Here is an 8,977-nt window from a genome sequence, read left to right as displayed (position 1 = left end):
AAAATGAGGAGGCTGAAGAAAAATCAACATGCTGTTCATATCACAAATAACTCTTTGGGTAGAATTTGCTGAGCACTGTGCAAAGGGTCTGAGGATTAGGACTCAGGTGCAGATTCATCAAGGGGAGCGTGGCGTTACTACAAACTGTTCCACCCTATAAACACTAAATGCATTTGAACAGCTGACCTGAACAATGAGCTGAAGAACACAAAACGTTATTTACCTTCAGATCACGAGCCGTCCCAGTCGAAATGTGCATAAAGGACATTTTTTTAAAAGTATATTGCAATACTCAGTTCATTTCATTTCTGCTCTGAGGAGCAACAAGTGGGACTGTAAACGGTCAGTGTGAGGGCTGAGTGAAAAGTTTTAGGACCAAGTTTTGACTCTGTACTCTGTGGGAATTTGATCATTTTATAAGGATATACATTTCTAGGTTAGAGTTAAGACATATTTTGCTCGTAACTGCACTTTGTGGCTGCATAAGCAACAGTTTTTGCAGAATGTGCTCCTGATGTTCCAGAGATAAGCGAGAAGAAGATCAACAAGAAGCACCTGGCGTGGAGACGGTGAAAATGTCTCTTTGAGTGTGTTAAAGGTCGTCAACAAAAGAACTGTGGTGACTGTTATTTATGCATGTTATGTATCTGCTTGACGCAAGAGGGGGCGTAAAACCCTGACATATAAAAATCATTTGAAGTGTGCTTTTTAGCAGAGATTTATCCTGAGGATTGTGATGGTGTATTTCTTTCCACACTTGTGTTTAATAAAATCATTGTTTTGACGCCAGTGGTCGTTTGTCTCACATCTCAATCACGAATCGGGACAGTTTTTTGGTGCCGTTGACCCAGATTGAGGAAGGAGGTTGTTTGGTGGATCGGACGAAGGAGGCCGAGGTCCAGTGGTCATCAAATGGATGGACAAGAGCCAGCAGGTCGACTGAGTGGCGGGCCCTTAATAGAAAGGTAAGGCACCGCCTATTGATTAAAGTAAATATCTAAAAGGTGCTGAATTAGAAATCAAGCTAAATTAAATGCCCACTCAGTGGATTTTCTGGTGAAATGCCCGTGGTGATTTTGGGTCATTGGTGATAAAAGCAAAAGTTTGGGGAATATTTGATTGACAAAATTTATTGTGATTAATGCTGGGGTGAATTTCAAAAGTTGATGTGACGTGTGTTTGAAGTTGGTGTGTTATGTGTGTCGAGTGTGACGTCAGTCAAGAAAAGAGATTATATTAGGGCATTTGGTTAAGGGATTTCATTCCCAAATTGATTAGCAGGGTTAGACTCGGGCACCAGATAATTAAACTGGCAGTTAGAGTCCATAGTGGTGCTTTTAAATGTATTTAAATTATCTAGGACAGGAGTTGGACTCCGAGGAGCGCGATTGCTCAGCGGCCTGGCGACGTCCAGTTAGCCCGGGCAGTTCCCTCCCGCGGGATTTCGGGCACCCGAACCACTGGTTCACCACTGGTGAACAACAGGCTGTATGGTCAGTTTCTTACAAACACATACTTCCTACAGTTTGTTTCACCACTGATTTGTGCCATGAAATTACATCTTCATTTTCTTTCAGCTGCAGAAATTGAAACCACACTGGTGCAGTTGGAGCATCCACAGCCTCTGTGGATGCTCAGCAACATCATGACATGAAGAACACTGGACACTTAACCACACTTAAACTTTTACTTTTTATCTCCAATAGACATGTGGGGTGGGGCTTCTGCCGGGTACCGGCTGGTTCTTGGGCACCCGGAGCACTGGGACTCTGATCTCAGGTGGGAACAATACAAAGCAAACACAGCCTATGTTTTACCTGATGGGGTACAATGTTGCTGTTGAGGGGTTGCTGCTGCTCCTGCTGCCGATAGTGCTGGAGGGCAGGGCTGTGTTGATCTGAGACTGCAGACATTAAAAAGTCCATAAGTCTGATTAAAGTCTGACTAAACAAGTGGTATGAGATAACAATAAAATGCAAAGAAATACAATGGTAGGCTAAGAATGTAACACAAAAATACACACACGCACATAAAGTGAGATACTTTCTCCAGAACACTGCAAATACAATGGCCACAAGTTTGGTTCATGGTGCTGATCCAGAATCCTTCCCTTACTATTTATTTCTAGTGCTATAATAATAAAGTAATAAGAATAAAAAAATAAAGTGATAAATATTTTTTAAAAAGTATTTATGATGATTTAAGTTGTTTGACTAATCACTCTGTGCAAAGAAAGATTATTAAATGTTTAAACTGTAGAGATATAATAATTTTGCTGCTTTAAAATCGCCACTTTGTTATATTTGAAATGTTGAATTTGAAATCTAATATAATCTGTTTCTTAATGCATTTTCTTTAAAACACAGTGAATGTTTTTAATATAACAATTCTAATAATCTACATTGAATGTGAATATGCATACAGTAGAGTTTTTAACTGTTTCTGGGGGTTTTTTTTCTTTTTGTGTGATTTTAGATATTGTGTTGATGGTATTTTACCCTGCTGTCGTCTGTAGGGTTTCCTGGGAGCAGCTGGTGTGTTCACTGGGTGTAGTCGGGTTTTTGGTGGTACCTGGTGAGATTTTTGGCATATGATGGAGTTAGTGAGCTCCAATGCTCCAGACTGTGCTGCAACCTCTGTCTGTCCCATTGTCCACCTGAATTTTGGTTGGACCAACGTTTGTTTTGTTTCTTTTTTGCTTGTTACGGTGCTTGAACAGGAGATTTCTGACTGCAGTGTTGTCTTCATTTTAAAAGAGTGGTCACGGGTTTGCAGGGACACTTAAATATGCTTTAACCTGTTTGTTGTGTCCCAGCTCACTACTGATTTATTTTCATATGAAATCAACATGAAACAAAGATAACCGTGAGGTAGGGAGGGGGGTGAAGCCCACTTTAAGGTCTGATGTGTTGCGTATTTCCTGTCAGCTCAAAGCAGTCTGACGATTCTGAATCAGAATCAGAATCAGAATACTTTATTGATCCCTGGGGGAAATTATTTTTTGTTACAGATTCTGCTCTGACATCGACATTTTCACCCAAATAAGTAACACTGACTGGATGTTTTCTCTTTTACAGGTCATTGAAACAAACATTCCAGATGTTTTACCAGCTGAAATAAGGGAAAAGGCCTCACCTGGACATGAAACTGATGCTCAGTCAGGGGATACTCACCCACGAGCCTCAACTCTTGTGGCCTGGTACCAAACGACTCACGGACTAGTACCGGTCCGTGGCCCGGGACCGCTGTCCTAGAGTACATTCACTAATCTTCCATCTAGTTTGTGACATGAGAAACAGGACCAGAAACTACTTGGACTGGTTTCATGTGCCTAATCTTTTACCCACAAAGAAAGCATTAGTACACTATTAGTACATCTCAGAGACAACTTCTTTCTCTGGAAGTCACATGACGAGTAATAGATTACATCGCTCACAGTATCTGACCAACAAGCTGCTGTGGAAAGTGAATGGGTTAAATGCAGAGAGGAATTTCCCCACGGGGATCAATAAAGTATACGTTATTACATTATTATTATTAATACCAAGAATTTAGAAGGAAATGTTTTAATCTGATTAAAACTGTCACACTAATCTTTGTATTTTTTAAATTTGGTCTCACTTTAGCAAACACATCAGATATTCTCTTAAAAATGCAGATTTGTTTATTCCTTTTTTTTTTTTAAATGTGTATGTTTGTCTGTAAAAACAGGCACAGAGATGATGTTACAAATCCTTTTTGGGACATTTTCTTAGAATAATGAAATATGAGTAATTTGAAAATAATTGAGAAAGAATCTCAGTTTGATGAGCCTCGGTTTAAAATGTAACTTAAAAGGAGACCTTTCATATGCTATGACTTGTTTGGAGCAGCCATCTATCGCACATCGTCATATGACCCTTAAAAGTTTACTGAAAATACACTTTTTGACGTTTTTTTCCAGTGAATTATCTTTTGGTGTCCCTGGAACTTGAACCTAGCTTTTTCTGTTTTTTTATGATTTCATGGTCTGTTTGGGTTTTCAGAAAGGATTTATGTTTTGCTCTTTAGTTTTCTAATTAATCAGTTGTTCCTTTTTGGTTTTCAGTTTTGTCTTTTCATGGCTTAAGCCCTTGCCTAGCTCTTGTTTGTAGTTTTGTTAGTCGCTGTGGCATAGGAATAACAGACCCGACCACATACTTTTCTCCCAGTGAAAATGTTTCTTCCTGAATTTAAGGGGCCCGGGTGGAAGTACAAAGAGTCAGCATTGCAGGTAAAGGCGACATGGGAGGAGGGAGTCCAAGGGGTCCGGGTGAGAAGTGATCCAGAGACTCCAGAATGTACGTGGTCCAACAGCTCTGGCAGGGAGGCAGGCAAGTGAAGTGCCACGATACGTAACCTGACAGCAGAAAACTTGCATCCAGACAGAGGTGAGTATTGTTCCGTCTGTGAAGCATGATGACCAGGCAGGTAAACGAGTTAGCTGAAGATCTGGCGGAGGTCTGTTGTGAGTGCTGGTGTTAAATGCTGGAGACTGCTTGATTGCTGTCAGGTGTGAAGGCTGATTGAACTCATCACAGTGTACTGTTATTTCTCAACAAATCAGCTGATCCTGAGGTTTCAGATGTCATGAGTTTATATGGAACGACCCTCCCTGGTTTATTGCCTGTTTGGGGTCCAAAGGAGTTCAGCTTTAGGTTCAGTGTCTCTGAGATTTAGAAGCTTTTAATAAAATGTCAGCTTTTCTTGTTTGAGCTGTAAAAGGTTTTGTAACATCCACACATTAAGCAGACAGAGCGCTTGATACTGAGCCCAATGCTTCAGTGTTCCTTGAGGATGTGATAAAGAAGTGGCGTTCCTCCTCCAACCACAAACAGGAAGCTCATGAAGCGAGCAGTGTCAGTGTTTGTCCGACACTCACCAGGAGACCTCTGAGCAGGATGGCTGCAGTCGCACAGCTCTGCTTCTCCCTGCTGTTCACTCTCATCAGCAACATTCATGCAGAAGAAATTATCGCCATAATCAAGGAAGGAAGCTTTTTTCAATTCAAGCTCCCAGATCACAACAGCTCCTGCAAAACCTCCAAACATGTTGGTGAAGATACTCTGGTCCTGTGGAACATTTCTCACTTTGGGAAGAGAGTCCCCACATTACATGAAGACGTGACAGGACGAGTCTTATATTCAGCATTAAATGGTTCTTCTTCATTTACTCTCCATCAGCTGACCCACTCGGATTCTGGACTGTACCAAGATGTGTGCTGGACTCAGGGCAACGTGACATATGAGAGAAACATCAACCTGACTGTGTGCAGCACATTAAGTAAAAAAACAAGTGATATTACAAGTCTTGAAGCAATACTGAATGAACAATGTAAGGGAGCAGGCAACAAACTAACGGCCCAGTGGATCAATTATGAATTGACAAATTTGGATGACATATATACAGGAACTTCCAGGATCAGTTTGACTTTGGGGAAGAATGCTGCAAGGCTACGTTTCCAGGAGCTGACCAACATGTCAACTCTTCATGTGTCTAACTTCATAGTCCACACATTTTACATCTGCCTGGTTATGAAGCAACAGCAGTGTGTGAGCGGTAACTCTGTACGAGTGATCACACAAACAAACACAATCTATCACTCGATGGGAGAGACAGTGGTGCTGCAGTGTCCCTTCATTGATGATCAGCCCCCGATTTGGCGGAAGTTTGACGCTCACACCAAAACTTACAGAGAAATCAGTCGAAACTACTCGTTGGTGTTTCCATCACTGATGTTAAAGAATTCAGGTTGGTACACCTGTCAAAGTCAAACCTTAAAAAAGCAGTACCAGCTTATAGTGTGCCCCAAATTTGGTCCACCTGCGGTAGGGGTCTTCTCAGAGGGAGATAATGTCACCGTCAGATGTTCAGCGAAGAGTGGACAGTTTACGAATCTTTTGTGGTTTATGAAGTCGATCCAAACAGAAGGCAAAATTGTTCAAATTCCACAAAACAGAATGAAACTGTCAGATAAAGGCTTGATAATCTCTAATGTCTCACTGGAAGATGCAGGAGAGTATTGGTGTGCAGTTTTAGAGTCATATGGTCCGTGTGTGTCAGCAGAAAAAACAGTTCTGATCCACAGAGAGGCCTTTGGGGTTTACTCGACCTTCTACAGAGTCAGGTGGATACTGCTCAGCGGTCTGCAGGTGATGCTTTGTGTTGTTGTGGTCTGTGTGATACAGAAAACCAGGAGAGGAGAGCAGCTTTCAGCTCAGACACACACTTAATATGCTTATTATTATTGTTGTTGTTGTTGTTGTTGTTATTATTATTATTATTACATGTTATGTCTCTCACATGATTATATTTTTTTAAACATTTTGCCTTTTTTTAATCCTTTGACTTATATCTAAGATAAATATTTTATTTGTGCTCATATTTCATTTAAAAGGTAATTCTAAAGTGTTTTTTTTGTTTGTTTTATATGATTTTAATTTATAATCTTATCCATTCTATCAGTCAGTGATCAGGTAGATCTAGGATAAATTTATTAGTTCTTCACTCTGATGTGAATCATTATCATATCTCCTGGAAAATGTATTTTGTTATTGTTTTGGTGCACGCGCAATCATCCAGTAAAGTACATCCCAAGTTGATTCTGCTCATCTGGACGCAGCATGTTCAGTGGGAGAAACGTTTCGTCACTCATCCAAGGGACTTCTTCAGTCTCAGCTAACTGCAGGTTTCCCCAACCTTATAAACAGTACAATTGCACATGACTGAAACTAGCACCACTGAATGAACAATGGGCTATGAGGTCAGTTCCTTGATCATTAATATGCAAATTGTCATGATTATTGATCAACAACCACTAATTTGATCAATGGCCATGAGTACCCTTCACAGAGAGTTGGGAAATTGCTGCAATTGTTGTGGATTTTATTATGATATATATACCTGTATACACTGGACATATAATCATAAATACTCACATATATACTTTGCATATAATATCTATATATACTCTGTAATATATCTATATTATTGCTAATATATATTTTGTAATATATCTATATTATGGCTAAAGCACTTCTGGATGGATGCAAACGCATTTCGTTGCCTTGTACTTGTGACATGTGCAATGACAATAAAGTTGAATTCTATTCTATTCTATTGTAATCATATATACTCATATACACTACATATACCTACATCGTTTTATAAGTGTTTTAACCTACATGTTTAAATCACAAGATGCATATATTTAGGTCCTATATTATCTACAATTATATTAATAAAGTCTGTGTCTTTTGTTGCATGAGCACCTGTTGATCCATAGTGTTTGAAATGTAATAATTAGGATCAATGAGTAACCTTTGGTCATGTTATTGCCAACAGTGATCAGTCCAAACACAGGGTTAAATAAACTTCGTCCTGCTAAAGATGAAACTGGGACTCTCTCATGTGTTGGTTTTGACATCATCCTCTTGTAAAAAAGTTGCACATTTTCCAGCAAGTTTTTCTTCTTTTTTTCATCATCTTTGTGCCTGTTTTTACTGACTAAATATAAAAAAATTAAAGGTTTAAAAAGAAAGCAGCAAGTCTTCATGTTTAAGAGAATATCTGATCTGTTTGTTTGAGAGTGTCCAAAAAATAGAAATATAAAGATTAGTGTGACAGTTTTAATCAGATTCTCAGATGAAAACATTTCCTTCTAAATTCTCAGTTTTCACTTATCAGCATTCAGTCAAACATGTTTCATCTCTGTGTCTAAAAAAGACTTTCCACAGCAGCTGGTTGGTCAGATACTGTGAGAGATGTAATCTATTACTCTTCCTGTGACTGTGAGAAAGAAAGTGTCTCTGAGATGTACTAATAATGTACTGATGCTTTCTTTATGGGTAAAAGATGAGGCGCATGAAACCAGTCCAAGTGGTTTCTGGTCCTGTTTCTCTTTTCACGTCACAAACTGGATGGAAGATTAGTGAATGTACTCTAGGACAGTTTGGTTCATGTGTTCAGTGTCAGACAGGTGACGTCAGCTTCATGTGGTTCTTTTGCTTCTTGCAGTTTAGTATCTACAGCAACAACAGAAAACACTAATCACACAAACAGACTCACACAGACACACAAGGACCGAGTCAGTCCAGTCATAGTGTCTTCAGATCGCTTCAGCCTTCATCTCCCTGATGTTCGCTGACCATGAACCCAAGCACGGCTCCCCTGCTGTGTAGCTCCTCCTGTCACGGTCCTGGATCTGTCACCCATCATTTTGTTTTTGAATTATTAATAATCTTTGATTTCATTGTTATTTAGTTTCCAGTCTCTTGATTTCTGTGTCTGTGCTTCCCCTACGTTCCTTACGTCACATTTAGTAAAGTTATGTTTTCGTGTCTGTACTTCTCATTGTTTCAGTGTCAGGTTTGTGTCATGTTTCCTGTTTTACTTTGACAATCTCGTGTGCTATGTTTGTGTTTTCAGTTTTGCTTCCCCTGATTTTGTGTGATTTCTCCCAGCCCTCCTCCTGTGTCTCATTCCCTCGTTACCCCTGTGTGTTTTAAGCCCTTTATCTGTGTGGAGCATCTGTGTATCACCTGCTGCATTTCTCCGTGTTCCAGGTTTCATGGTTTGTGTTTCATGTCTCTGACTGTCAGGTTTTTAGTTCCTTTGTATTGCTTCTGTAGTTGCTCCTAGTTTAGGTTTAGTTTAGTTCTTAGTCACTGTCTGCTTGCATTCTGTTCCTGCCACCATCAGAGATACACTTAGTGTCCATTCATCAGTGTCTGCAGTTGGGTCCATACTCTCTCTCGGCACTAAAAACAACGACGGGTATCTGCTGGACTGAATGAAGATTTGAGCTTAAAGTGTTTCCTTTGAACAAGTTTCTATAGAATATAAAAGTATGTTTTTAATTAAATCACACTGCTCTGTTTTAATATTTGCATCATTGTTACACTTAGGGCTGTGCGATATGACCAAAATCCCATAAGACATCTATCGCCCGATAACAATA

This window comes from Maylandia zebra, linkage group LG14 (assembly GCF_041146795.1).
Source record: "Maylandia zebra isolate NMK-2024a linkage group LG14, Mzebra_GT3a, whole genome shotgun sequence".
In the NCBI taxonomy this organism is placed as follows: domain Eukaryota; kingdom Metazoa; phylum Chordata; class Actinopteri; order Cichliformes; family Cichlidae; genus Maylandia; species Maylandia zebra.
Note: the sequence above shows the minus strand (reverse complement) of the source record.